General features: G+C 46.9%; 1 protein-coding gene across 12 annotated transcripts in view; it reads right to left on the bottom strand.

The window, feature by feature from the left end:
• The window catches only part of ZFAND6 (zinc finger AN1-type containing 6), a 64,149-nt gene extending 36,291 nt beyond the window's left edge, over positions 1-27,858 (bottom strand). For 5 of the 12 annotated variants that reach the window (XR_009355205.1, XR_009355202.1, XR_009355203.1 and 2 more), the window contains exon 1: positions 18,444-20,251. The gene's annotated coding sequence lies outside the window, so the exon portion shown is untranslated. Of the gene's footprint in view, positions 1-18,443; positions 20,252-27,722 lie in introns of those variants that run through there. The other 7 variants (XM_059179812.1, XM_059179817.1, XM_059179816.1 and 4 more) reach the window with 5 other exon arrangements.
• Between the last annotated feature and the right edge of the window lie 41 nt (positions 27,859-27,899).

Raw genomic sequence — 27,899 nt, 5'->3', positions numbered from 1 at the left:
TCTGCACGCATGTGCACACACAGGCTTGCATTCAAACATTCACGACGGCCTTATTTATGCCAGTAGGCGGTGGCACGATCCGGACGGCGTCCACTGGTGAGCAGACAAACTGTGACACGTGCGCACCACGGAGCGCTACTGAGCAAGGAAAGAAGTGAAGCCCCGACGAGGGGGCCACGCGGCTACGTCTCCAGGGCACGATGGTGTGTGATCACCTGGCGTGTGATCCACATCAGAGGAAATGCTAGAAATAGCCGCCAGATAAAATGGAGGCCCAGGGGCCAGGGGTGGGAGAGGAGGTTAGCTCCAAAGGGACATGAGGACATGCTCTGGGTAACAAATGCCCCACAACATGACCGCTATAGCGGTGGCATAAATACATTCATCTGTCATAACTAAAGCTGCATGCTAAAAATTAGTAAATGGCACTGCATGCAAACATACATCAGTAGAGCTGATTTCATGAAACAGGACAAAAGAAACAGCCATTCGGATTTAAGATGTGAGTGAGTTATAGCTATGTGGGGTACAAGATAAATATTACAAGTTGAAGTTACATGAAGAGGTGCCACATAACTGATGAGTTCAAGGTCCTGAAAGTATCTGTGTACTATTAAGTCATTATTTTATTTTTTAATATCTTGAAAAGAACTTTCTAACTAATCATCCTCATTTAGATGTGACAGAGAAACAAACTTTCCTTTCTTACCTTCTCTATCCACTTCTTTTATCTTATCACTGCCTTGAAAACGATTTGGTATCTTGAATAAGATCAACCTGGGCTGCTTTTCATTTATTTTTTATTTTTATTTTAAAGTAAGCTCTGCACAGGGTGCCTGGCCGGCTCAGTTGGTTGAGCATCTGATTCTTGATCTCAGCTCAGGACATGAGTTCATGCCCTGTGTTGGGCTCTACGCTGGGCATGGAGCCTACTTTAAAAAATAAAAATAAAAATAGAAAAATAAAGTAAGCTCTATGCCCAACAAGCATGAACTCACCACCCTGAGATCGAGAGTCACATGCTCCATTGACGGAGCCGGCCAGGTACCCTTAGGATTGCTTTATAAATAACACGTGTTATTATTTTACAACAAGCATAAGGCATGAATAGGAGCTTGAACCCAATTCACCATCAATTTTCAAAGTTGGGGGAGGGAGCTTACAATTCTAACAAATTCTACTAAACATTTCCTGGTCCTAGATTTTCAAGTACAACTGACATGAATTTACTGCATTTCAACAAAAGCTGCCTCCCAAATAAAGGCAATACAGCTCCTTCCTTTCATCAGGAATTGCTTCAGAATGTCTACTGATTCTTCAGAAACTATAGGGAAAGCAGTTTGCTCACACTGCCTTGCTCAGTCATTACAGTTATGTTACAAAATAATTCATGTCCCTAAAGAGTTTTCTCAAATCAAAGCTTCCATTAAAAAAAAAAAAAAAAGATTTTTCTCTTGAAAAAGATCAATGACCAGTATTCAAATATAAAACCTAAAAATAAATTTATAATAAACTAGGTAATTTGAGCCAAGAGACTTCTTCAGGAACTTAAAAGGAATTTAAAAGTATTTTTAAGAAAAACTGTAATTTGGGGCGCCTGGGTGGCTCAGTGGGTTAAGCCACTGCCTTCGGCTCAGGTCATGATCTCAGGGTCCTGGAATCGAGTCCCGCATCGGGCTCTCTGCTAGGCAGGGAGCCTGCTTCCTCCTCTCTCTCTCTCTCTCTCTCTGCCTACCTCTCTGCCTACTTGTGATCTCTCTGTCAAATAAATAAATAAAATCTTTAAAAAAAAAAAAACTGTAATTCATTTCAAACATTTTAACTTGTTTACCACGAAGTTCAAATGCCCAAAATAATAGCTATTTTTGAGTAGCCTTTCCACTTAAACAATTTTTCTCCATTCTCTTAGTGTAATGGTCAGACCAACATTACCAAGATACAGCACTCCCAGGCACACACCTTTCGTGAACCCATTCATCCGCCCGCTGCTCTGCAGAGCTGTGGGGATGAGACCATGGAAGACACAAACCCAGCCTGAGTGAGTTAGGTGGGCTGCTTTCTCCCCTAATTCTCACCACTTAACAAGTCTGAATAAATTGTTACTACCCATCTAATAAAAAATGTTACTACTGAATAACTGATGTTTTATTTTATTTATTTTTAAAGTCTGTATTTATTTCTTTGACAGAGAGAGTGAGCGAGCACAAGCAGGGAGAGCAGCAGTGGGGGGGAGGAGCAGGCTCCCCGCTGAGCAAGGAGGGGGGGGGGCCCTCCCTCGGGGGCTTAATCCCAGGACCCCGGGATCATGACCTGGGCCAAAGGCAGACGCTCAACTGACTGAGCCACCCAGGTGCCCCTGAATGACTGATGTTTTAAATACTATTTTTAGTTTATTATATTGTTCACAGAGAATACAGGATGGAATTTTAATTTCCAGCAATCATGAAATCTTTTTTTCTACAAAGCCTTTCATTAATCCCAGTTAACAATTATCTTGCATATAAATACTATCTCTTGCAAGTGGGATAAACTATATGGAGAAAAGTAAATACCAAAACAGCACTGCTAAGAAACACAGCACATGTTAATACATAAGTCACCTTTCCTCTCAAAGTTAAACCCAGTTATTAATTTGGCCCATAACAATTTGATAACACTAAATGTTAGAAGCCATCTGTCTTTCCACTTTATTTCTAACACCTGACACAGCTGCATTAAACAGGTATTCCAGGCCCTCAAATGTTCACATAATGCATCAACGTATGACTTGCACTTACCCACACAAGAACCAACCCCGAGCCTCTTACAGACCCATCAGAGGAAACTCAATCTCCAGGTAAAAACCAAATTACCAGTCTTTTTCATCTTAATGCTCGGGATCAATCAGAGAACGACTGAACAGTGTAGAACACACTAAACCGATCTGAATTAGCAACTTTTTTTCCTTCGAGGCCATTAAACAGTCAGCAGATTAATCCACAGCAACCTACAAGAGCCCATCAGATGAGGAGTCTGTGGGTAAGGCTTCCTCCCTTCTCTCCCTTCTCTTTAGGACACGGACGGCGCCCAGGGCTCACTGTACACAAGCACGGTCCGCGGACCAGTCTCTACCCCACATCACTAAAATACCCGCACGTATACCCGCACCACCTCGGCTGCCAAAGGAAGTACCGGTGACTTGACTGACTTTCAGATCTTCCTCAACTAGGAACAAAAGTAGAACAAAAGCAGAGCGTATTAGCTTTAGAGCTACTTAGGAGTGATCGACCCCAGAACACGCGTCGACTGGGATCTCCGCATCACGCAGAGATCGTCTTGATAACTGAAGCTCCTATGTTCGTAATACCGACTTGGAAATGTTAGGCAGGCCTGAATCCATCATCCCAAGGCCAGACTTTCCGGTTTCTGGTGTAGTTATAAAACACAAAATAAACTGCTCGCCACCAAAATCTGAAGCCATCGAGCATTCAGCCAAGAACTGTTTATACTTTGTCAACGATGGGTCCTGTAACAGCTCCTTGGTCTTCAATCTTAAAAAGTCCAACTGACTTCAGCGCAGGCCTCAATACACCGCGAGGAAGTTAGAGTCTCCAGGACCTGGCTTTAAGTCAGCCCAAAGCAAAGACCCAAGGAGAGTAGGATTCACAATTTCAAGAGAAAAGCAGGTTTGAAGAGTTCTCCTGAACTGATCTCCAAATACGATTTCCCTATAAAACCTTTCCATCCGTGCTTCTCAAATACACGGATGACAGCATCAGAGAATACCACACGGAAAGCTGGGACCCGTTTCTCAGCAGACGCTGACAAACAGATCAAGGGTACTGATGACCAATCAGCAGCCCTCGGTGCTATTTTTCTCTAAAATATTTCACTCTTAATTCTCTTAAGAAATTAAGACAGCATTACAAAACATTAACATTAAAAATTTTACCTAAATGAAACTCATGGGGTGAAAACAATCAGACAAGAGGTGCTCATAACCATCTCCTTCAAAGAGGTATTTAATTATTCCGAGAAAAGTAAGTTACAGAAGAGTGAGGATGGCTTAGGGTTCAAGCACACACAGACCAGCAAATGACGGGCAGATTCCTCAGAGATGCCGGTGCCGCTCCCCCTACCTTCCACGCAGCCTCTAGTTTCCCATGCACCCCCTTACGTCACTGTTAAAAACCCCCAATCGCCCCCCACAGGTTTACTCTACACAGTCTACTGACTAAAAAGACAAGACCAGCGAAATCTTACTTTGGAATTATTTGCTTTGATGACTTTCTGTTCCTTCTACTTGCCAAACGGGGTCACGCCTGTTGCAGAGACTTCTCCTCTGAAGAAAAACCTAGATTGTGTGATCCAACAAGACACAAGACTTTGCTGGAAAACATGTACCTCTGAGAGGCGTGCAGGACAGGGGCAGACATGTCAGGCTACCTCAAATTTCTGTGCTGCTTCCACATGCGTGACCCTGGATTCTGTGGGGCCTTAAAGAGCTGCTGTTTCTGAAATATTCCGGAGACTTAGAAGGGCAATCAAAAATCTTCACAAACTGGGATGCCAGTTTCATGTGCTTGAACAGTGCCATGGCTCCGCGAACTGGATTGCCAAATCCCGCACCTGTCACCTGCCTCTTCGTGCAAGGCTTCGGTCTCACAGCTCTAACTAGGAGCTCGGAGCAAGTCTAAAGAGGACTCTGGCCCAGACCCTTCTCCAGAGCTCTCTGTTCGCTAACCAAACGCCGGACGTCTTATCAGCTTTGCCAGGAAAACCATCACGGGGCACCCATGGGGCAGGGTGGACGAAGAGAAGCGGGGAGCCATGTCAGAAGACCAGGACAGGTCACAAACAGAAGTGAGAGGGTCCGTGATAAGTGGCTTCCCTGTACTGTCCCCTCTAACCCTCACAAGATCCCTCCCAGGCAGGAGCTCTCACTCCACCATTGCAGAGATGAGGAAACAGAGCCTGAGGGAGATCAGGGAAGCGGCTGGGGACAAACCGCCAGCAGGCAGGAAAGCAAGGACCCCAACCCAGGGAGCCGGGCTCCAAATCCCAAGCACCTGCACATGCCAAAACCCCAAGAAGAGAAGGGACGCAGCCTCTGCCAGGGGAACTGTGCTCTCTGGTCCATTCAAAAGGCATCTCCTGACACCGGAAGTACGGGCCAGACACTGCGTGTGCGTGTGTGCGCGCACACACACACATATTCTCTCTCTCTCTCTCTCTCTCTCACACACACACACACACACACACACACACACACACACAAGTATCTGGATTCAAATCCCTGCTTGACCCCTTATTAGCTTTGCAACCTGAGAAAGTTTGCAGCTTACACCAGTGAGTCAGGAAAGAGTGTGCGTATATTTATACATACACAAATGCAGACAGAAAGAAAAAGAGACCGAGAAAGGACTATGATAAACAAATAGGACAAAGCATAAAGACTGAGAATCTGGGAAAAAGAAACAGGAGCTCCTTGTACGATTCATGCAACTTCTATGCTAAATTTGAAATTCAATCAAAACAAAAAGTTACAGAAAAACTCACAGCAGTATCAAACCATAACTGTATGTGACCTGCTCTGGTGGGAGCAACTGCTCAGGTTCACAAGCAGTGGGTACACACGGCTGCCCCCGTCCAAGATTAGCAACGTAAGAAAGTGGCTGAAGATGGACCCGCAGCCGGAAGGAAGGAAGAAACAAGAGACGGGGGGGGGGGGGGGGGGGGCTTATAAAGCTTCGGACTGAGTGGTGGGAAAAAAGGAGAGCCGGAAGGGACAGGAGGCTCCAGCCAGAAGACCGACACTCGCATCCCATGTGTTGCGGGGGAGGGGTCTGCCGTCCTCTGAGAAGTAGGAGTCCCCCATAGGGAGCTACCACTCCGTATCTTACAGGCACTGACCGCACCAAGTGCTGGTGAGACTAAAGAGAAAAGGATGTCCTGTGCACTGCTGCTGGGGACAGAATGATTGTGGGAGCTTAGGAAAACACTCTGCCGTCTCCTACAGAGTTGCATTCCCAGTTACCAATGATCGAGTAATTCCACTTCTGGGGGTCTACGCAAGAGAAACAAAAACGGACGCCACCCAAAAGCTCACACATACATGTTCACAGCAGCACAAGGACAAGCCTAAAGCTGCAAACAACCCACCGTGCGCGCCCCCGGCAGGTGGAGCAGTAACTGCAGTATATACATGTACACAATGAACGCAGACTGGCAACAAAAAGGGACAAGTCAAGACCATTTAATGGGGGGCGGGGCAGTCTTTTCAAGCCCCAGTGGTAGGAAAACTGGATCTCCACATGCCAGGGAATGAAGTTCCACCCTTACTTTATACCACGTACAGACATTAACTTAAGATGGATCAAAGACCTAAGCATATAAAGTAAAAAACTCCTATAAGAAAACATAGGGCTAAAGATCGGACACTGGATTTGGCAATGATTTCTTAGATATGACACCAAAAACACACGTAACAATAGATAATTTGGGTATTATCAAAATAAAAAAATTTATCCATCAAAGGACACAATCAACAGAGTAGAATGCCAGCCCACAGAGAGGGACGAAAAACTATGTGCAAGTGCTACTACTGGGTAAGGAATTAATATGCAGAAAACATAAAGCACTCCTACAACGCAACAACAAAAAATCCAGCCCAGTAACCGGCAAAGAACTTGCACAGACGTATCCCCAGTGAAGACATACCAGTGCACAACCAATAAATACACAAAAAGATACTCCACATCACTAATCATTAGAAAATATAAATCACAACCGCAGTGAGATACCACTCCACACCATCCGGACAGCTATCTTCAAAAAGACAAAGGAGGGGCGCCTGGGTGGCTCAGTGGGTTAAGCCTCTGCCTTTGGCTCAGGTCATGATCTCAGGGTCCTGGGATCGAACCCCGAATTGGGCTTTCTGCTTATTTTAAAAAGCTTATTTTAAAAAAAGAACCACCAAAAAGAGAGAACTTCAAATAGTGAAATTCACACAGACACAAAGCAGAATAGTAATTCCTGAGCAGCAGGGGTGGGGAGTTATGGTTTAACGGGCACAGAGCTTCAAGATGATGAGAAAAGTTCTAGAGATGGACAGCAGTGATGGCTGCCAATCAGTGTACATGCATTTAATACCAACCAACTCTACACTTGAAAATAATTTTAATGGCATATATATATATATACACACACACATATGTGTATGACACACACACACACACACACACACATTTTAAAGATTTTATTTATCTATTCATTCATCAGAGAGAAAGAGGGTAAGCACAAGCAGGGGGCGTGGCAGGTAGGAGACGCAGATTCCCCACCAAGCAGAGAGCCTGCCGTGGGACTCGATCCCAGGACCCTGGAATCATGACCGGAGCCGAAGGCAGCGGCTTGACCAAATGAGCCACCCAGGCGTCCGTAAATGGTATATTTTTATGTGTATTTTACCACAATAAAAAATAAATAAGAGATAAAAGAAAAAAAGAAAAATGGACCAAGCTAATGACAGATGTTGCAACAGGGATGCTGGTGACAGTAGGCAAACTGGAAAGACCACATCAGAATCCGTGATTCCATTCACATGTGGAGAAAGAACAGGTCTACTGGTTGCTGAGGACTGGCACCGGGAATGGGATATGTTTACAAAGAGACTTGAGGGATCTTTCCGGGCTAAAGGAAATGTTCTAAGTGGAGTCTGGTAGTAATTACACAACTTTGTGAATTTATTTAAAATTACTGAATTGAACACTTACTCAATGGGTGAATTTTATGGTATATAAATTAGAATCATTAAAAAAAAAACTACCATACTTTCTTGTGTGGATCCAGATAAACTAGTGTTTACACAAACTAGCTCACCCTTCTGGTGAGAATATAGAGTGGTTCAACTGTTCTCTAGAACAAGTTTAAAAGACTAAAATATAGTCTTCGACCCAGAATTCCTCTTCTTTGAATCTACCCTAAGAACATCATCACGGCACACTGTTCTGACAATAAAAAGATCAGTTCCAAAGTAAAAACATGGGCTGGTGGTACAGACTCCGGAGCTTCCTGGGGCAGCAGCGCGTGGCCATCAGCCCCGACGCCCTCGCCCGCCAGCCTCTCTCAAGCAGCGCTCCGGCTGCAGGGCCCATTTCCAACGCACACACAGCAGGCATTCGTATTTTAAGTGAATAAATAATTGCACGGAAAGATTTCACAAAATGAAACTGTGATTCCTCCAAAAATTAAAAATACATTTGCATGTGCATAGGAAAAAAAAGCCGAGAAAGATATAAATGGAAAAGACCCACTTTCACCTCCAGGTAGCTAGATTCTGAGTGAAAAAAAATTTTTTTTGGTCTATCCATTTTCTAAATTTCTAATAATCAACATGTATTATACGTCCACAGCTGAAAAACAGTTTCAGCGTTGGAGCTGCCTCAAGCAGTAAGGTGGAAGGCTTGGTCTTTGGAATGGGCTGCTCAAGTTCTACGGGTACATAAGTCAAGGGAGTTTTAAAAATGTACTTTTTCAGTAAGAATTCAGCCCTTCCTGTGAGTCAGCCACTGTACTAGGCTCTGAGGAACAGATAAAACAAACCGAAATCCCCACATTCACAGAAGTGGAAAGTCCGCTGCCAGATCCTCAATAAACCTGAGAATGATGTGGAGAAGATGACGAAAAGGAAAGGAACTATGGCAGAAAGATCACAGGTTTCTCAGGAAGAGTAACAGTCTGCAAACAACAAAGGGAGCCAGAAAAGAAGGAAAGGAAGAAAAGGAAGTCCTTCTTCCTCTATGGTCTTCTCTCATCCTCTGCACCTGTCAGAACTTCATGTCTTCTTCCCTTGTATCACTAAATATTTTAATCCTGAGTCTGTTTCCCCAGGGTATCATAAATTACTGCCATAGCACCTTGCAGGTGCTAAGGAAATCTGTAGACTATTTGTCAGTGTGGCTACCACCACCAACCGCTCGTAGGGCTAGAAGGTTAAAAATAACAAACATAAAAAGAAAGCACAGTGTTCGGTACACCACCATTTTTATCTGTACCATATCCACATCAGAAATTTCTGTATAAGAAAATTAAAAAAGGTAAAGATAGAGTAACTGATTAATAAATCTCTACACCCCCCCCCCCAAAAAATTCTGATTTTGAGCTCACAGGAAATCAAAGAACCAGAGGACATGAACTCAGCGGAAGATGGGGAGAAGGCATGGTCTCATCCTCACAAGGACCCTAGAGCACTGGAACTCCACCAATTCCATCATCTGAAACTCACAGGGGTAAGGAGTACTCCGTCTTACCTCTCCCAGGAAGTTATCTGAAAGCGGCCTTGAGATCACAACCCTAAAGTTCAGGAAGATCAGGAAAATAACTCAGATTTACCACGGAGCTTCCCAAACAATCCTGGCAGTTTCCCCACCTTGAATATCTTCTCTTCTCCAAGCAAATCTGAACGGCAAGATCACGCACTGGTGTCAGACTTGAGAAATTAAACAGAGGCTCTGTCACCTCACCAGCTGTGTGACTTTTTAAGTTGCCTCTCTATGCGTCAGTATCATTATCTGTGAAACACAGACAGTAACATCCGGCTCATAATAACTGCTGTGAGGACTCGAAAAGTTAGTATGGGAACAAAGGGAAACTTCCTCAAGTTGATAGAGTATCTACAAACTTCCTATGGGTGGCATCATAGTTGATGGTGAGAAACTTGAAGTTTCCCCACAAAGATCAGGAACAGGCAAATACGTACCCTCTTTTCAACATGGTGCTGAAAGTACTAGCTAATGCAGTAAGATAAGAAAAAGAAATAGAAAGTATACAGATTACACAGGCGGAAATTAAATGGTCTTTGTTCACAGATGCCACGCCTGTGCGGAAAATTTGAATCAACTACAAAAAACCCTCATGAAACTAAGTGGTTATAGCAAAGTTGCAGGATATAAGGCTAATATATAAAAGTCAATTGCTATCTCATATATCAGCAGTAAATTTAAAATTAAAAACACAATACCATTTATATTAGGATCCAAAAATGAAATACACAGGCAGTGTAAATCTAACAAAACACGCATACAACCCATATGAAGAAAACTACAAAACTCTGATGAGCAAAATCAAAGAAGAACTAAATAAATGGAGAGATATTCCATGTTTATGGGTAGGAAGACTCAATATTGTCCAGATGTCAGTTCTTCCACAATTAATCTACATATGCAATGAAATCCCAATCAAAATTCCAGCAAGTTATATTGTGGATATCAACAAACTGATTCTCAAGTTTATATGGAGAGGCAAAAGATTCAGAATTGCCAATAAATGCTTGGAGGAGAACAAAGTTGGAGGGCTGACACTGCCCAACTTCGATTTAGTATGAAGTTACAATAGTCAAGCCATATGGTATTGGGTAAAGACAAACAAACAGATCATCAGAATAAAAGAGAACCCAGCAAAAGACCCATATAAATATAGCCAACATAGCCAAATGATTTGCTCATATGACTGAGCAAAAGCAAAGACAGTCTTTTCAACAAATGGTGCTGGAGCAATCAGACACCCATATGTCAAAAAAATGAATCTAGACACACACCTTACACCCTTCACAAAAATGAACACAAAATGTATCATGGACGTAAATGTAAAACACAAAACTACAGCCCTCCTAGAGGATAACGAAGGAGATAATCTCACTGACCTTGGGAAATGGCAATTACTTTTTGAGGCAATCTCAGGAGAAGGAGTAGACAAGCCATAGACTGTAAGAAAATACTTACAAAAGACACGTCTGATAAAGGACTGATCCAAAATATACAAAGAACTCTAAAACACTGGGCCAAAGGCCTTACAGATACCATAGTAAAGATACAGAGATAGCTTCCACATCATACATCAGGGAAATACAAATGAAAACAGAGAGACAACACTACACACCTATGAGAATGGCAGAAATCTGGACCACTGATGGCATGAAATGCTGGCAAAGATGTGGAGCAACAGGAATGCTCAAGCTTTACTTATGGGAATGCAAAATGATACACCCACTTTGGAAGAAGACTTATATGGTGGATTCTTCAGTACCAACTACTTTATAATCCAGCATTAACAGTCTTTGTACGTAAGCAAAGGTAAACCTGGAGGTTTGCAGCAGCTTTATTCCGACTGATAATAACTCTGAAGCAACCAAGATGTCTTTCAGGGTGGATGGATCAATGAACTATGACCCATCCACACAATGGAATATTAGTCCGTCCTAAATAGAAAGGCGCTATCAAGCCATGAAAAGACACGGAGGAAACTTAAACGCTTATTATTACTAAGTGAAAAAAAGGCAATCGGAAAACACTACATGCGGTGTGACTCCAACTGTATGACATCGTAAAAAAGGTGAAACTATGGAGACCACAAAAAGATCAGTGTTGTCAGGGGCTGAGGATGAGAGAATGGATGAACAGAAGGACTACAGGGGATTTTCACTGCAGTGGATACTCTGTGCAATACTATAATGATGATACATCTCATGTTGGCCCAAACCTACAGAATCTACACTACTAAGAGTGAACGCCAGTGGACTCTGAGTGACTATGACACGTCAACGGAGGCTCATTGCTGTAACAAGTGTACCACTCTGGTGGCGGATGTTGGTAAGGGGGGAGGATATGCATGTATGAAGACCCTGGGGGTACACAGGAAATTTCTGTAACTTTCTAGTAATGTTGCTGTGAACTGAAAGCTCCTCCAAAAATATTAAACCCTTTTTAAAAAGTTAACGTGTCTGATACAGTGTCCATGTGAGTTGTGATCACTGCGTTAGTCCTCCTAATACTGCTGTCACCGTTCCTCTGCATAGAAGCCTCTGACACCTCACACAGCTCAGAGTCACACCATTCCCACAACCAGAGCACCCTCCGTGCCTCTTTAGCACCTCACGAATCCCAGGAAGCCGGAACTTACTAGGTAAGTGGGAAATCATGTGGCACTCCCCAAACCAGGAAAACGTCTGCAGAAGCCAGCTAAGAGTCTCTGCTTTCATTACTCTCTACTTCACCATTTCAGAGTTACCCCTTTCCAGGAGAAAAGAATAAAAGTTTTGCTATCTGAAATTTAAAAAAAAGAAAAAGAAAAAATAGAAGAAGAAACAAGAAAAGAAGGCTGTCACTGCTATAGTCTCAAACATATCTAACTTTCAAGACGTGCTTCAGATTTTACTTTCTTAGAGTTTCCTGATTATCCTCGCTCACAGTGGCCGGTCTCCCTGCTGAGTTTCTACCGCAATCATTTAAAACAAACCACAGTCTGGCACTCAGGAATCCGTAATACCGACCTACAGGACACAGAATATTCATATCCCCCGATTTCTTCCAATAGTACAGGAACTGAAAAGGATGGGTCTTTCAGCACTTTAGCAAAGTCACCTGACTAGGTGACTGGGTCAGTCCAAGAAGAATTTGCTTATTGAAACTATTATTTTAAGCAATTAATGAGACCTTTTCAGTGTAGGTTTTCATTTTAAATAATCTGTCAAGAATAATTTTTCCCACTAAAACTGATTTTATTTTATAAAGTTCTATAGCTACTGGGATTTGAAAAGAGATACACTATATACTTTTAAGCAATTACCTAAAAAATTAAGGAAAATTATTATGTATTCTATTCATCGACACTAAGTTATACATTCTTTTCAAATCATACATTGTTTGATTACTGTAATATATAACACAAAATTCATTAAATCAACTATTAGTTTGCATTTTTATTAAGAAAATAGCAAAAGATTATTTTGGATGATATGGCAAATTAAAACTTTTGAGAGCAGAATGGAATGTCCTACCTCTAAAATACATGAATGGTAAAAACAACACAAAACAAAACAACCCACAAAAACTCCTGCTTTTTTAACAGAAAACTATGAATTTTAATTAAAAGTGTATAATTACATTAGCTTCCAAGTCCAGTTATAGATTCAACCATTTCCAAAACCAAATATTTACCTATATTTTTGAAAGTTCTATCCATATGATCTTTTTCTTTTAATACCACATCCTTTCCAAACTATGGAGGAAAGGCTTTTTTATTTTTAATTGAATAAAGGTCATTTTGCCTTAAAACATGTTGGAAGGGGTGATGGAGAGAGACGAAGAGAAATGGAGTGACATATTTGAAATGAAAGTGATTCCAAATCAACTATGACTCCATTTACCTCAGTATTCTTTCTACAAAAAATCTGCTGCGGTATTTAGCCTGTTGTGATACTATAACGTCGGGTGCAAGAGAACACACACAGCCCATCCTCCGCGGCTTACGTCCCCTGTGTTCACAGGGTCGAGCCTCCTACCCCGGCTGAGAAAATGCACACAGGGGCCTCCAGGAACAGCCACGTGAAGGCCATTAGGATTTCAAAAGGCTCTGATAAAGCGGGTTTGCACTTTGTCTAATCTTCCTCTCACACAGGCAGGTATTGAGCTTTTATTAAATGTGAAGAATGCAACAGCTTTGAAATTCAAAACCAACTATGTATGGAAAACTACCTCTACCTTTCCTACGTCTCATTCTCTGATCTTCTATTCTGGACATGCTAAAGTGTCTCACACATTTGCAGTGTTCCAAAAAACTGTCAAAAATGGTTTTTTGAGAACCCTTAAAGCAGTTTTAGACTCGGGCAACAAGTTCTGAGCACGCCCTGGAAGAAGGAACCGCACATGGCTGGTGAGAGGATGAAAGGAAGTGGTGTGGGGGGAAGAGGGCGGAGAAGCAAGGGCCGGCTCAGGCTCAGGAAGGCTCCCGGCTCGGCGGTCAGGATTGGAAGGACTTTGGCCCAGCGCACCTGAGTTCAAAGTGCACTGCCGCTCCGCTCACCCGGCGAAGTCGGCCCTGCACAAATCACACTAGTTAGCCTTTCCAAAGTGTCCCACTTGTGAAGTGGAGGGAACAGTGCTTACCTACTCCGGCCGTAAGAGAACGCTTAGCACAGAATTAGCCAGTAGTGTTACTCATCCTAGGAAACTGAGAAAGTTCAAGCGGCAACAAGGCACTGAAGAACTGTAAGCAGAGAAAAACAGACACAACCTCGCAGTGAGGAGTGGATTGTAGAAAGCCGAAACCGGAAGAGAAGAGGAGCCAAGGCTGTTTTAGTGGCCGAGATGAGAAGCCATGGACTCTAGAGCCTATGGATTTAAAACGGACAGGAGGGAGAGACGGCGGGCTCAGGCCGTGGGGTGTGCAACTCTTGATCTCAGGGTTCTGAGTCTGAGCCCCACGTTGGGTGCAGGGACTTAAAGGTAAAAACTTGGGCATCCGGGGGGCCTAGCTGGTTAAGCAACTGCCCTCAGCTCAGGTCATGATCCCAGATTTCCAGGACCGAGTCCCACGTCGGGCCCCCGCTCAGCTGGTCCTGCGTTTCTCCCTCTCCTCCCTGCCCCTGCCTCTCTCACTATCTCTGTCTCTCTCTCCAATAAATAAATAAATATGTTTTTTAAAAGGTAAAATCTTTTAAAATAATTGAATAGAATCATTAGAAGGTGGAGGCTCACCGGGCACGAAGAAGGAGTTAGAACCAGAGGCGGACCCCGCTTCTGCGTGCCTCCCCCTCTCTGGGCCAGGAGGGAAGAAAGGAGGGCAGGATGCTGCGGGGAGGGTGAAAGCGGCGGCTAAAATTTAGCCTTGCTGAGTTTCCCGTACGTATGGAAGAGAGACCTTTGTGAGCTGGGTGGACACGCGTTTCAAGATTACAAAGCAATCTGGATTTAAGATACAGATCTTAGAACCATTACTATGCACAGGCAGTTAACTGAAGGTGTGGTGCTGGAGGTCACCCAAGGACAGCCTGAGAAGAATGTTAGGTCAGAAGCCTACGAAATTTCAATACTTAATGGTTATAAAGAGGAAACACTTTCAAAGGACAGACATCACAAAAAGAAGCCAGAGCAGTATCACTAACTCATGGGAAGAGCTTCAAGAAGAAAAAAGTAGTTAACAGTGCTAAATTTCACTAAGACACCAAGTACACAACAAAAATCCGCTGGTGGGGGAACACGGTGCTTATTCTGGGGAGAAAATGTAAAAGTATAAAGAAAGATCTTTCTGTCAAGAAGAAGAAAAGCAAAAAAAGTTTCAAGTTCATTTTTTTCTAATGACATCCAAACACGAAGTCAAACAGGTTCCCAGACAGGAGTTAGTAAATGAGCCAATTCCTAGAAGTTGTCAATAAAAAATACTTTCTAAAACATTGACCTCCTTTTTATAAAGAAGCCACACACGAAGAACACCGCAAAGCCGTACAGCCCCTCTACTGCACAGAACAGAGAGACCTGGTCAATATGAAGATGCTAGTTCTAGGTTCTCTCCAGCTTCACCAACTGAACGCCCATTATAATTTTACCTCATGTTATTAGACCAAAAGATCCCTGTATTCCCCTTGAATGGAGACTAACAACAGACACTCTGAATGCATTTAATATTCCCTCTTAGATCACTTTTCCCCTAATCCTTAATGAATAAAATAGAGCTATCACTATTCTTAGGCCTCCATATTAGCTCATTTAAAGCATTTTCTTCTCCCACTAGAAAGCTGGCTTCTACGCTGAATGAAACCTACACACTGAAATGTTGCTACTCCCTAACTGTCAATCAGAGAGCATCCAGCCTTCACAGGGCAGATGTGCAATTCCCTGAGAGCCCCAGGGGAACAGGGGGCCTTCAAATGTGACCCACAGCTAAACCTGCGAAGACTTTAGCTACAATCTTTATATTTACAATTATCTTCTTTTCTATTGTAGCAACAAGATCCATCTGTTAAGATTGAAAAAAACCTAAATACATTTTCTCAAATTCAGAACAAAGGAAACATTTGTGATATAAATACTTAAGCACCAACATAAATTGTAAATATTCAAGTGAAACCCAAACAGTTGTTCTACTCATGAATGAAGAATTTACCCATGTAAGTTCTGATATAGCCACAAAATTTAAATGCATGGAAAATGTGTTTCAAGGTAACTATTTCACTAATTACAACAGATGAGTTTCAAGCCCTTCTCTGCCACTCCAAATATGAAGAAAAACCCAAGGGTTTAGAAAACTCAAACTGTTCACCTGTTGGCAAACAAAACAGCATTCCCCTGAAACAACACAATGACCAACAACATTAGCTCTGCAAGTTGGAGACACGATGTTATCAGTAATTGAAGAAAAACTTCACAGAAAATAAACAGAACTGCAGCTGTGCTCAGCCCCTCTGCATCAGTGAGAGCTTCCCCACCATTTATCACTGCCTCCCTTTCACCAGTTAAACTAGCATTTGTCTTGAATTTTGCTTTAAAGCAACTTTTCAAGTTTATTATGGAACATCAGTTAACAAGTTCATAAGCTGAGCAGGTACCGCGGAGCCCACGGAACACACTAGCTGTCAAGTGCACATGACCAGCTGTCACCGCCAAACAGAGCACTCTCAAAGACAAGAACAACACGGTCTACACTGCTGTGTGAGTGCTCGGTCACAGAAAACCCATGAAATACTGGAAAGGTGTTGATGTACCATTTTAAAATGTAGGTCTACAAATACTAATTCTCTTTCTCTACCATATAAAAAGCCCCTGAGATGCACAGTGACAAAGGCTGTCCACACCTGTTCAAAGGCAGGTAACCTTAAGTGGTCCTACTGCAGCCCTTCTCTAAAAATGTTTCTGATAGAAACCGTAAGAAAATACTTCTCCCAATACGTGCTTACTAGAAGCAGCGCATAGCAGAAAACCTGGGCTAAACAGCAAGGCGGATGTGAAACAGGAAGCCCCGTCCTTACTGACAGCATAATAATAAATAAAATATCCAACCAAGATATAATCCCTCACTTAAGCAGGTAAAAATTTTTCCAATTTCCTTCAGCTGGTTTTAATGACCAGAAAATGACTTTATATTCATTTACATCTTGGAAAATGGGACTTAAAATAGGTTATTAGTTTAGGCAAAAAGGAATCACCCAATCGGAGAGCTTCAGAGGCACACTTTAATAGCACACTGAAGGGGCTACCCCTTGGACAAAGCTTGAAGCACATCCTGTCGGTGGCAAAATGAACTGGTCTAACCTTCCTAAAAGGCAATCTGGCTACTGAAGGGTTCATACCCTTTCATCTAGGTCAGCCCACTGCAAGAATTTTTCCAGAAGAAGAAAAATCTGGGAAAAAGGAGGAAATATTTTTTTAGTACACACACAAGTCTGTTTCACACAATGCTATTTACAAGAGTGAAAAAAGAGGAACAATGTCAATGTAATACAGGCAGAAGACTAGACCGATTAAGGTCCTGCTGACTTGGGAGAACTGTACAATCACAAGGAAACCAGTTTTAACAGACGACATAGTTTAGTGAACGAACAATCTAATATAAAACCGCACTTATTTACAATTACGGGAAAAGTACAAGAGTCTGGCGAGGTCAGAGGAGGGAAAAGCACAAGAGCTGCGCGCGCGGCGACTTTTCCTAAGTCCACAGCACTGCTGTCGCGGCGGCGGCGTCTAAGCCGGAGCGGAGAAGCGCGCACGGAAACCCGCGCAGCAGCCGGCAGCCGAGGCCCAGCACACGCAGCTGCGGGCTCGACGGCTGCGCCGGCTCGGGGGCTCGAGGCTGGCGACCCCGTGAGCTCCGAGCACCTTCCTCTGTGGACGGAAGCGCAGCAGCGCGCGGACAGCGGTCTCCGGGGACGGGGCGGGCCGCGGGACCCGCCGCGACGGTCTGGCGCGTCGGGAGAGTCGGCGGACTCAGAGCCGGTCCTGGCGAAGTTTCCGGCCCACCCGCAGCCCCGCACCCGGACTCCCGGACTCCCGAGCCCACGTCTGCAACGGACGGGTCTGCAGGCAGCAGCCGGCGCGTCCCCGTGTGCGGCTCGGAAGAAGTCAGCGAGCCCCTGGCCCCGGGATCCCCGCTGGCCCGCCCCGAGCACGCCGCGGGTGAGGGGCGCAGGGGGAGCCCGGGGCGCACCGCAGGGGAGCGGCTGGGGGAGCCCGGGCGCACCGTCATGGGAGGGGCTGGGGTGAGCCCGGGGCACACTGTAGTGGGGACACCGGGCTGAGTCCCCAGCACAGCAGTGGGGAGGCGGGGTCCTCGGCGGGGGGGGGGTCGTCGGAGGCGCGGGGAGAGCCCGGCGGCCCTGACCGCCCTCGCGCCCCGGCCGCCCGCCCTCGCGTGGGCTCAGTGACCCGAGCTCAGGGGCACGCCCCGTCCAGGGCCGGCGGCGAGGAGGCCGGGCCGGAGGAGCTCAGCGGGGCCGCGCCGGAGACCCGGGCCACAAAGTCAAGTTGATGCTCCCGACACCTATTTCCTGTCCAAACAGCCCTTTTGTTCTGCTCCCTGCTCGCCGTTAGTGGCGCCTTGCGCAGAAAGAGCACGGTGACAGAACCTGGGACACAGAAGCACAGAGGAGCAGACGTGCAAGGAAAAGGAGAATTAGGAGATCGGAACAAAAGTCCTACCACCGAAACCTCCACAATTTTCTGTTCGCTTCCCCTCAGATGAACTTCACTGGAAGCTGTGCTCCGCGGCAACCGAGCTTGGCCGGCCAGCCCCGCCCCCTGCGCGCCTACTGGCCGCCGAGGACACGCCCCGCCCCGCGCCGGCGGCCGGCCGCTGCGGTTGGACGCGGCCGACGTCCGTCACTTTAAAGAACTTTTCCTGGCTAGCAGGTTAGGCGGCGGCGGCCGCGAGCCGGGGAAGCTGGTCTCTTAAAGCGACAGCCGGCGCGGTTTCGCTTTCCCAGGGCGGCGCGCCGGCTCGCTCTTTTGTCTGCGGGCGCGCGCGCACGGGAGGCGCCGGCCCCCGGCCCGCCGGCCCCGCCGGCCCCCACGGCGCTCCTCCGCGGGCCCTGCAGGCGCTGCCCAGCCGGGAGGGCACCGGGGAGTCGGGGAGGACACACTGCTTCAGCAGAGTCCGCGCCTCTCCGCGGGCGCCCCCGAAGTCCCGCCGACGGAACGGAAGCGCGGCCTCCTCCGACGCGGGAAACCGGCGCCGCCTCCGCCACGGCGAACAGCCCCGGCTCGCCCCTGCTCGCGCCATGGCCCCGCGGCCGCTCCGTCCCCAGCGTCGCCGCGGGGCGAACACCCGGTCCTCCGACGCCGACCCTCCCGCTCCGAGGGCACCCACGCCCCGGTCTGACGCGTCCGCCCCGGGGGCGCACAGCCACCGCCGACCGGCCGCCCGCCACCGAGGAAAGGCCGCCGGCCGGCCGCGCGCCGTCGGTGAGGCTCCGGAGGCGCTGCTCGTTCGTTCTCTCCTTTAATTCCGGCGGCGCTTCCTTGAGGGTAGGCACGGCTTCGCAGCCTCCTCGGGCGTCCGCGGACTTAGGGGGCGCGCGCACACGGGCGGGGAGACCCTCGGCCAACACTGGGCGACAGGAGGTGCCGCCCGCAGAGATCGGAGAGGCCGCCGCACGGGCGCTCCGGCTGCAGGCCGGCCGGGTGCGCTGCAGTCCACCGCGCTCCTCGCGCGAGCCCTGCTCGTGCCCCCGCGGCCGGCCGTCTAGTCCTCCGACGCTGACCACCAGCCGGCCTGGCGCGGAGCTCGCTCCGCACAGTCCAGCTGTCGCCTCTACCAACATTTCAGCCGGCTTATGAACACAAACCCAAAACGCAGTGCTTCTCAAAATACTTTCAATACGTTTACATAAAAATTTCTAAAATTGAATGTATAGTTTTCAAAGTTCAAAACCTTGCAAGCATTTTCCCGGAAAGAAAATCTGTGTATTAGAACAACACAAAGCCAACAAACTTGCCTTGAACACAAAGCGAAGTCTGTAGGAGACTGAAATGCACGTAACTGCAAGTGGACACCCAAGGGAACACCCAAGTGGCCGCACATCTGCTCGGCGCTTCCAGAGGACACACGGAAACGGCCAGTTCACTGAGGCCCGGCCCCAAGATGCTTTGCCCAAACCAAGATGCTTTGCAAGGATTCGCGGCTCTCCACGAGTCAAGTTCGGGTTTTCTTCCCACTGTGAGGACACTCTCCCCAAACAACACTGGAGGCCGAAGAGGGACGGAGCAAATAACAGAACACATAATTTGAGCTACAGCACAGAACTCGGAGGGAAAGGGTTTAAGATGGCCAAAATTTGACAGGGCCCAGCAAAACAGATGGCAAGCATTTATATATTAAACTTTGGCAAACACAAGATTACGAGACAGTTACAGGAACCAAAAAACCTTTGCTCCGATATCAATGTTTCACTTCAGAGTTAATTATTGGTATAAAACAGATCACATTACATACAGGAAAATAACACCAGGCCCACTCTCAATCTGTAACAAATACAGATGTGGTTATACCAGATTGTTCACAGATCTCTAGGACCTGTATGAAAGAACTTCACTGTGATAAATATCATTTTAGGCGGCTCACAGGATAAAAATAAGGGGATTTTATTCTACTTCTAAATCAGTAGCAGAAGAAAACAGCAACAACAAATGAAAGCAACGCCACGACCGAGATTATTTGAACACAATATTGCTTCATAGGAACAGGAAGCCTGCAAAAGTTCCAAGGCCGCAGTGTGTATTCTTGGAGGGGGATGAGCTCGGAAGCCTTCCCAAACCCATCAACTAACCATGAGGAAGATAACAAGCCAGAGCAACTAACTAGGTCTCATCTCACTTTAAAAAGACCCTCTACAAGGAATAAGTACCTAGACTATTAGGATTAACTTTTGTAGGTACAGAACAGGGTGAAGGCGTCCTCAGAACTGTAAAGGACTGAGAACAGCTCACATTACTCTCCACACAACAGAAATTAATCTTTGGCATCATCCCTGGGTGCTAACAGGTGGGTTTATGCAGTAATTGATAAAAGGCCCAGCCTGACATTCAACAAAGCATGACCAGGTCACTAAAGATATGGTCCCCAAACCACTATCTAATGGAGAAAAAAAATTTAGAAAAATATTTCCCTGACAAATACACATTGCTTACAAAAGTGAGGCATGTATTTGAGTTTGCAACTCCTGCCCTGTGCCTGCCAATCCATTAAGGGAGAACACCACAAGGGGAGTAGGGGAGCACTGGGGGCAAGAGCAAAGGGTAAGGGCCCATTCAGCAAAATTCTGAGCACAAAGGAAACAAAGAGATAAAGCATAAACCAAGGGGAGGTACCTTTCTATAAGACAATTGCTTTAAGTCCACAGGGATAAACAAGGTCACAGACAAATGTAGAGACAAATATCGAGACCAAAGTATAAGGAAAAAGCATTCCCAATACTCAATTATTAAGACTTAGTAGCCATAAATTTTCCTGTGGCAAGTAACATACCCCGCCAATCTAAGTCAACTTCGAGACAGAGAGAGGTGATGGAAGAAAACAGACTGGCAGACTCTAAGTTCCCTCCTCTTTCTTAGCAGCCAAAGCTAGAAAGAAATAAAAGATGAAAAAATAAATGATCCACTCTATTTAATAAAATTTATTTTTATATACCTATCAAAAGAAAAGCTGCTTTTTTCAACAGTCATGAAAAATCAGTCACAGAAAATGAGCAATTTTGAAAAGAACAAGCTGAACAGGTAACACCCTCTAACGACCACACAGTAATGTTCAAACTTAACAGAAGAGTTTATGAACCCACCAAACGTTCAGATGGCACGTTCAGATGCTGGTACTGCTACCTGCTGTGGACATCATGGTGCACTGTCCTGCCCACTGTGGAGACTTAGGGTCAGACCACTGTTGTCCCACAGCAATGTCATGGGAACCATGAGTGATTTGCATGTTCTCATGACCACATCACAACGTTAGTTAAATTAATTGTCATAATATATTTTACTTAACACAAAACATATAAAATAGCATTACTTCAATACATAATCATTTTTAAATTGAGATTTTACTCTGTTTTTGGTAGTAGAAATCCAGTCAATTCATATTATGCTTACAGGACCATTCAGACTTGGGATATTTCAACAGCCAGTGGCTGCTTAAATTTACATCTCCGCTGTCCGGGACAACAACCACCAGCCATATGTGGCTACTGGGCAACTGGTATGTACGAGCATGACTGAGGAACCGAATTTTTTATATTACTTAATTTTGATGGATTTAAATAGCGACAAATGGCTATCTGCCAGCTTGGAAGTAACAGCTCTAGCGGAAGAAACCCAGAAACAAATCACTTACATTTAATGAACTGCAGTTATTACAAGTGTTTACACAAGAATCGTCCAATATAAAATGAGTAAATATAGCCAACAGAGGGTTTAACCTCTTTTGCCAGCATTAGGTAAGGATTCTTCAAGGATATCACAATTAAGCAAAAGGGCACAGCATATGCAAAGGTCTTGAGTGGAGAAAAACTGGAAAATACAGTAGAAATAATGAAGGGAAGTACTAAGGGGTTAAATCATCTTAAATTATTTGTAGGAGACTGATTTGGGTCACAGAATCCAAATAGGGTAGGAAGGCAGAGAAGTCGAAGCAGCCGGTTCTCAGGGAAATAATGTAAGTCCCCCCAAGGAATCTTGCTGGACCCACACTACTCAATGGATGAACCCTGGTCATTCTACGCCGCTGGCAAATCCTAAATCAAGCCAAGCTCTTCTGTCCCGTTTGTGCTAGCAGTACCCTTCGCTTGAAAAACTTCCTCCGGCTCTTTCTTGATCTCAGAACTCAAAATCACAGTGCCGAATTTTCCATAGGAGAAGCTTTAGGCTTGAAACTGTTTACAAGGCAATTTTCACAAAAAAAAAATTTGCAAAAGAAATTCAGTGTGCCATTGTTTTGTTTGTTTTGAATGTTCTGACAGGTCCAGGATTTGCTTAAAGAAATTCCCCAAACAAACTTGGTTCCACCATTAAGCTTAAATATTACATCCTCACAGAAACCTTCTCAGAACATCCAATTAGCACGTTCCAATCTCTACTGGCACATCATATTTCTTTCCTTTTTAGCACTTGTCAACATTTGAAAACCCTTTGTTCTTCAGTTAGCTTTCCCAGAGACTCTGAACTCAGTGAAAGCAAAGGCCCTGTGTGTTCACCGAGGAGGCCTCAGCACTGGGCACAAAGTCCAGGCAGCAAAGAGCAACAGCAGCTATGAGGGACAAGTAAATAAATACAGATATTTATACATGTCAACATTTAAGGAACATAGCTGAAACTACATGCAAAAAAAGAATTTAATGACACTAAATATTTTTATTATATATAAAACATTAGCTGTAGATATAAGAATTTTTTAGGGGCACCTGGGTGGCTCAGTCATTAAGCATCTGCCTTGGGCTCAGGTCATGATCTCAGGGTCCCGGGATCGAGCCCCACATCAGGCTCCCTGCTCAGTGGGAAGCCTGCTTCTCCCTATCCCACTCCCGCTGCTTGTGTTCCCTCTCTCTCTATCAAATAAATAAATAAAATCTTTAAAAAAAAGTTTCTAAATTTAAAAATTCAAAAACACCGGACCCTAAGGAATCAACTAAAAAACTTGAGAACAAAGCAACAGCCAAAAATTTGGGGAGGAAAAGGGAGGGAGACATAGAGTAACAAAATGAAAACACATTATTACTCCCAATTACTAAAACAATGTGCACTAGTATCAAATCATGAATACTGACTGAATAAAAGCTAGGAATCAAGTATAAAAATATGTTTTTAGTATATAAGAAAGGTAGCTTTATTTCAAGGCACCAAGAATAAGATTTTTGTTAATGGGGCTAAAATAACTGATTAATTACTAAGGAAAAGTAAAGGAAGTTATTTCACTTCATGTATCATGTCAAAACAAGTCCCAGAAGAACAGAAAGAGATAGATGTGAAAAACGAAAGCATAAAAGAACTAGAAAAAACGGTTATCTGGGCAAGGAGAACCCATGAAATATGAAAGCAAAGGAGGGGGCATAGAAAGGTGGTATTAACTTAAATTTCTTAAAAGGTAAAAAACTCAAGTCAAAAAAAAAAAATAAATAAATAATACCCTAAGCACGTAAAAGGCAAAGAGCCAAGGGAGAAATCTGCGGGATGTGACAAAGGGCTGCTATCCTAAATATTTAAAAGAATAAAAAGGGTACTGCAAATATAGAACACCGACCCAAGTGAACAAAAGCCAAATTAGAAGATACAACACCCATCTCCCCATTCATCATCATAATTAAGCTAAGAAATGTATAATCAGTCTTCTGAAAGGAAAGACAGTATTCAAGTGTTGGCAAAGATAGGGAGAAATGTGTATTCTCTCCTCACATTTTTTGTCAAACTTCATACAGATTTGGTCAACTTTATGTTAGTTAAACTTTTTTAAAAAGATCTGACAATATTTATAAAAAGACAAAAAAATGTTCATGTGCTTTGACTCAGTTACTGTAAGACAGTCTGAATCCCAAAGAAATGAGAAATACGTAGAAAGACTTAGTTAGCTCTTCCCCACACTTGAACAGTGACAGGAGGATGAAGCAACAAGTGACACATGACAGGAAGGCAAAATGCTGTGCATCCTTACAGAATCCTACGTATGTGCATGTAACTTCTGCCCTGAAGTGAGAGATAATAACCCAATAAACCACTTTGGATGACAGGTTCCATAAGGAAATGAAGCAGAGTCCCAGGGTCAGGGAACTTGGTCAAGGCCTCTCTGAAGCCGTGACATCTGAGCAGACATACAATTGAATGTGACAGGCAGAAAAGCACAATTTTAAGGAAATAAGCGTGGCATGCTCAAGAATTCCAAAAAGACCAGTAGAGCTGGAGGTGCTGAGTCAGGGGAAAGCCGGCAAGGCTGGACAGGTGAGAGCGGCTCCATGCACCCGACAGCCACGAGTCCTGTGTGGCTGCCTATTCGGCACCTCAAACAGGGCCAGTCCCGGCGCACTGTCAGTGGACAATATATATTGGATTTTGAAGACAGTTTGAAAAAAGTTAAGTGTAATAGCCCATTAATAATTTCCTATGCTAATTACTTATTGAAATAATAATATCTTGGGATAAAACATTATTTTTTAAAATTTTTATTGCTATTTATTATCAGGATAAAATATTATCCCCTGTTTCTCTCTTTTCTTTTTAATGTGGCTATAAGAAGGTTTTAAAGATTTATGTACGTGGGAGCTGGCGGGGAGGCGGTGGGGAGAGAGAATCGCAAGCAGACTTCCTGCTGAGTGTCCAGCGCTCCACGGGGCTCAATCTGACAACTGTGACATCATGACCTGAGCCAGAGTCAAGAGTGAGATGCCGGACTGAGCCACCCAGGTGCCCCTGACTATCAGAAGATCTTGTTACTTATGTGGCTCCCATTACATTTCCACTGGCCACTGCAGGTCTAGGGTAAAGCTGGCAGAGTAAGAAGCTCTCATTTCATTTCATGTGTTGTGAAGTCACCGTTGGGTACTGAGCCTCGAATTCACCCACTGAACAGTTGCTCCCCCACAGGAACAGCGCAGACTGCAGCACGACAGCCGAGGCAGGGAGGCAGGGAGCCGAGGCAGGGAGGCAGGGAGGCAGGGAGACGGGTTAGATGACAGCTCTTACCATCCAGGGTACAGCAAGGTGTTGAGACAGATCATATTCCGGATAAGCTTTGAAGGCAGAGGCAACCCAGAATCGTTCAGAATCCCACCCCCAATTTCTTAGAATGTACACAAACTGAAAGACTCGGGGTGTACCTGCCAAAACTTTAACAACAGTTATTTATTCTCTGTAACCTTCTATTCCTTGTAAAAGTGGGGGGGGGGGGGATGCCACACCAAAAACACATTGCCCTTAAAACAAAACTGAGGCTTTTTTTAAAGCTTCTAAGCAGGATAATAAAACAGCCCGACCAAAACCAAGCAGCCTGCTAAATGTGCGTGCGAGCTACCCATGCTAGTTACAGCAACAAAGCTTCTGTACTCCTGCACCTTCCAAACAAGATGTTTGAAGCCGTCTATAAACTCCCATGACTTATGCACCGCTTCCCGAAATTAACGCTGCCCCAGCGTGATCAGCGCCTGCTGCAGGCCCGGTCAGTAACGCGGCTCTAGGAGCACACCGGTGTCGCACTCCCAAGTCTAGGCTGGGGAACGACAAAGCTCTCAGAAGCGTGCAGAGCGTATCCTAAAGCCCACCACACGTCCTCCTCCAGAAGTGTGCAGGTCACCCTCCAAGTCACTGCACAAAGAGCACCTCCGTCCTATTGCTCTTCCCTGAAGGCTCTGCCGGTCGATGGGGGCGTCCCCTAACCAAAGTGTGCAAAGCTGTAAGGACAGACGGAGGGCGCGTTCTCTGACTCGTGCTAAGGAACAAGAGAAGTTGGAGGGAACCCGCCAACACGACCGAGGGGCCGCGCACGACGACGACTTAGCCTACACAACCCAGTGCTTTCTGCACTCACACTTAGGCTGGCACTGAAGTAGAGGGCAAGGAGCGCCCGACTGCTCCCGCTGTGACCTCCAAGGAAAGAGTCATGCTACGGGAATCCGCGTTGGTGCCGGCGCTCGCACACTGTGAACCAGCCGCGGTGGCCCGCACCCCCTGGACGCCCCACACCTGGCCTGGCGTGCTCGGCTCCGCGCCGGCGGGAGCCCTAGCAGGCCTGTGCCCGGGGCTGGAGCCCAGCAGCGCGCACCGGGCCCGGTCGCCGAGAGCTGTGAGCGCCCAGAGCATTAGTCACGGGGGCGGGGGGTGGGGAACAGAGCGCCGGGCCGCAACGAAGCCCCCGGCCCGGCCCGAGCGCACAGCACTCCTAGCCCGCAGTCCGGGCGCACGTACGGGTGAACCCGCGTCTCCCCTCCCACGCGAGGCCGTGATAAACACGGGGCACCGGACACACCGAGGTGCCGGGCGAGGAGGCCGGGGCACGGAGAAGGGGAGGCCCCGGCGAGCGGATGCCGGCGGCGGGCTGGTGCCGTCCTCGCGGCGGGGGCCGCCGTCGCGGCTCTTCTCGCCACCCGGTCTCCGACGCGCGTCAGCTCCCCTGCGCGTTCGGAGAGGACCCGCCCCCCGGGACGCCCCCTGCCCCTCGGGCTCCCCCTCCGCCGCCGCCCGCGGGCACTGGAAGACGCGCAGCGAGCAGAGTGTAGAGGCGACCTGTTGCAGAAACGCAAAGGGCACCCTTTGCAGGAAAAGAGCGTTTTTCCCCTGGAGCGCTGGCCCGTGCGTCGCAGGCAGGCAATGGACCCCGGGCTAACCTCGCAGGCCGCCGCAGCTCTGTCGGGCAAGCGAACCCCGCCGAACCCTCGCTCCGGGCCCCAGCGCCGGACGCAGGGCGGGCGCCCACGGCCCCCAACTTCCAGCGCGCACCGGGTCCCAGGGAGACCCCGCCCGGCACCCCAACCGCCCACACCCCAGGAAGGGCGGCTGTCGGGGACGGGGGTGGGGGCGCTGGGGACCCCCGCCCGCCCACACCCCGGGAGGGGCGGCTGTCGGGGACGGGGGTGGGGGCGCTGGGGACCCCCGACCCCCACACCCCGGGAGGGGCGGCTGCCGCGGGGTTGGGGGCCTACGGGACCCCCGTCCGCCCACACCCGCGCCGCCGGGACGCGCCGTGACAGGAGGGACCGCCCCTCCCGGGCCGCGGGCGCAGCAGGTGGAGGCCGGCTCCCGCCACCCCACCCCCCGCCTGTCAACTGCTCGGAGCAGGGGCGGGGGTCCGCGAGCGCAGCCCCCGGCCCGCCCTGCCCCCCGCCCGCCGCCCTGGCTTCCGTCCGCCCGCGGGGGAGCGCCGCGGCCGCGCCTCAGCCGGTGGGGGAAGGGAGCGGCTCCGGCCCCCGCGCCCCCCGGCCCCCGGCCCCCGGCCCCCGCCGCGCTGCTCACCTGGCGGCGGCCCTCCCCGCCCGCCGCGCTGCCCGCCGCCGCCGGTCGCCGCCGGAGAGTGGGGACAGGTGAGGCCGCCGAACCCCTGCTCGCTCCGGCCCCGCCGCCGCCGCCGCCGCCGCCGCCGCCGGCCTCCGTCCGCTGTTTATTAAACTTTTCTGTTTGGTGGTTCGGCCT

Source organism: Mustela lutreola, chromosome 7 (assembly GCF_030435805.1).
Source record: "Mustela lutreola isolate mMusLut2 chromosome 7, mMusLut2.pri, whole genome shotgun sequence".
NCBI classification, from domain to species: Eukaryota; Metazoa; Chordata; class Mammalia; order Carnivora; family Mustelidae; genus Mustela; species Mustela lutreola.
This window is presented reverse-complemented; position numbering and strand designations above follow the sequence as displayed.